This window comes from Salvelinus sp. IW2-2015, unplaced genomic scaffold (assembly GCF_002910315.2).
Source record: "Salvelinus sp. IW2-2015 unplaced genomic scaffold, ASM291031v2 Un_scaffold5645, whole genome shotgun sequence".
Lineage (NCBI taxonomy): Eukaryota > Metazoa > Chordata > Actinopteri > Salmoniformes > Salmonidae > Salvelinus > Salvelinus sp. IW2-2015.
The window spans coordinates 1-2,819 of record NW_019946910.1 but is presented as its reverse complement, the minus strand read 5'-3'; the positions used below and the strand labels follow the sequence as shown (position 1 = coordinate 2,819).

Below are 2,819 nucleotides of genomic sequence, written 5' to 3'. Positions count from 1 at the left end.
AATCTGGGGCAGGGTACCAAAAAATGTCTGAGCATGAAGGTCCCAAGAACACATGGCCTCCATCATTCTTAAATGGAAGAAGCTTAAACCACCAAGACTCTTCCTAGAGCTGCCTCCTGGCCAAACTGAGCAATCGGGGAGAAGAGCCTTGGTCAGGAAGGTGACCAAGAACCTGATGGTCACTCTGACAGAGCTCTAGAGTTGCCTCTGTGGAGATGGGAGAAACTTCCAGAGGACAACCATCTCTGCAGCACTCCACCAATCAGCCTTTATGTAGAGTGCCAGACGCAAGCCACTCCTCAGAATCTCTCTCTTCACTCCACCAATCAGGCCTTTATGGTAGAGTGGCCAGACGCAAGCCACTCCTCAGTAAAAGGCACATGACAGTCCGCTTGGTGTTTGCCAAAAGTCACCTAAAGACTCTCAGACCATGAAAAACAATATTCTCTGGTCTGACGAAACCAATATTGAACTCTTTGACCTGAATGCCAAGCGTCAAGTCTGGAGGAAACCTGGCACCATCCCTTTYGTGAAGCATGGTYGTGGCAGCATCATGCTGTGGGGATGTTTTTCAGTGGCAGGGACTGGAAAACCAGTCAGGACAGAGCAAAGTACAGAGAGATCCTTGATGAAAACCTGCTCCAGAGAGAGCAAGGCTCAGGACCTCAGACTGGAGCGACGGCACAACTTCAACAGGACAACGACCCTAAGCACACAGCCAAGACACCGCAGGAGTGGCTTTGGGACAAGTCTCTGAATGTCCTTGAGTGACCCAGCCAGAGCCCAGACTTGAACCCGATCTGGAGAGACCTGAAAACAGCTGTGCTCTCCCATCCAACCTGACAGAGCCTGAGAGGATCTGCAGAGAAGAATGGGAGAAACTCCCCAAATACAGGTGTGCCAAACTTGTTACGTCATACCCAAGAAGACTCGAGGTTAAAAGCGCTGCCAATGGTTCTTCAACAAAGTACTGAGTAAAYGGTCTGAATACTCATGTAAATGTGATGTTTCCGTTTTTGTATTTTTTATAAATGAGCTTACATTTCAAAAAACATGTCTTTGCTTTATCATTATAGGTAATTGTGTGTAGATTGATGAGGGGGGAAAAAAACGATTTAATCAATTTTAGAATAAGGCTGTAACCTAACAAAATGTGGAACGAATTCAAGGGGTTTGAATACTTTCCCGAAGGCACATGGCATTTTAATTTAATTAATCTGGACAGCAGTAAATCATACAAACACAGACATATATTTTTTTTTTACACTTTGATATAAACAATCTGAGCATGTAGGGTTTGACCCTGCATTGTTTGGTTTCCAATCCAGGTCTTTTATCCTCTTTTAGCCACCAGGGAAACTTTCTTTCAACATATTTTTGTTCAGTACATAACCATGGCAGTATGGTCAGTCAGGAATTCCCTGCTTCCTGTCTTTTATCCTTCTTAGACATAACTAACCCAGGGAAATACTGGTACCTGAGTTATTCACCATCACTTTACCCACCATCTTTTATATGCTGCCTACTTCTGGGGCCCATATTTACAAGTTATCCAAGACTTTTGAGTGCTGATCTAGGATCASTTTTACTTTTCAGATGATGGAATAATAAGACAGGTGGTTTAGGTCACCTGACCTACTGACACGGAGCATCTGTATCAAACCAATCATGAAACAAATGTTTTTTAATTAGAAACATTAACCAATAGGTGAACTATTCCTCTCTCTAACCCCTCAACCCTCCGTGTTCCCTCCCACTGCCCCCCCCCCCCCCCCCGGCCTCTTCTCACATCGCCAATCAGAACTACGACGAGACATAGCGAACGTCTTACTCACCTAGGCGTGGAGCAGGTCGACGCCGGACCCTAACGGCTGCGCAGAAATCGGCTCTGCATACAAAGTCCCACCACCTGCGCAGAATCGATCGATATTTAGGAGATACGATTGAATGAGTACGGTGATATTAAAAGAGATCGAACAAAACAGAGTATCGGTACGGGTATACGGCCGACTACGCACCGTGCGAGGACAAACCTGACTCCTTCCGGCACGAGGATGGATTGGGCAGGGGTACCTGCTGAGAACCTGACAACAGATAGAGTGTAAGTAGCTTTTTAAATACTCATCCTGAATACTACACATCTCAAGAGACCAGCACATCTGAGTCTTAGCTAAATTAGATCCTAGTCAGGAGCATGTGAACTGCTCGAGGTACAATGATGTTACGTGGCTTGGAGAGTGTCTGATGATTAGTGGACGTGTACACCAGTCGAGGCGCAATAACTGAATGGAGAGTACAGCATCTCACTTCGTTAACGAAATCCCTTCTTCACTCTCTCTGTCTTTTCTGAAATCACCTCACGCTCTCTGTCTCTCATCTCTGCTATCTTCTCTCGTCGTCATCTGATCCTCACTCTCTTCTCTCTCTGTCTTTCTAATCCCGCACTCTCTTCTCTCTCTCTCTCACTTCTCTTCTGCTTCCTTATCTCTCTGGTCTTTTCATCCCTACACTCTCTATATCTCTTCTCTTCATTCTCTCTCTGTGCTTATTGAACTCACCTTACTCTCTATCTCTTCTCTCTCGCTTCTTCCTCTCTTCTCATCATCGCATTTACTCTCATCTATCTTTCTGAACATCTCTCTAGCTCTCATGTCTTTCTGAAAATCCTCCTCTCTCTCTCTCATCTACATCTCCCTCTCTCTCCTTCTCTCTTGTCTTTCTAGCTCCCTCACTCGTCTTCTTCATGTCTTTCTCTCTCTCTCTCTCATATTCTTCTTCGATTTCTTCACCGCCTTTCTATGTCTTGTCTGGGTCTAAAA

The 2,819-nt window shown here is 45.2% G+C and overlaps 1 long non-coding RNA gene across 1 annotated transcript in view; it reads left to right on the top strand.

The window, feature by feature from the left end:
* The window catches only part of LOC112078407 (uncharacterized), a 19,715-nt gene extending 17,902 nt beyond the window's left edge, over positions 1 to 1,813 (top strand). The window contains exon 3 of the long non-coding RNA XR_002895669.2: positions 1,802 to 1,813. This is a non-coding gene — a long non-coding RNA (uncharacterized lncRNA). The remainder of the gene's footprint in view (positions 1 to 1,801) is intronic.
* Positions 1,814 to 2,819: the final 1,006 nt, after the last annotated feature.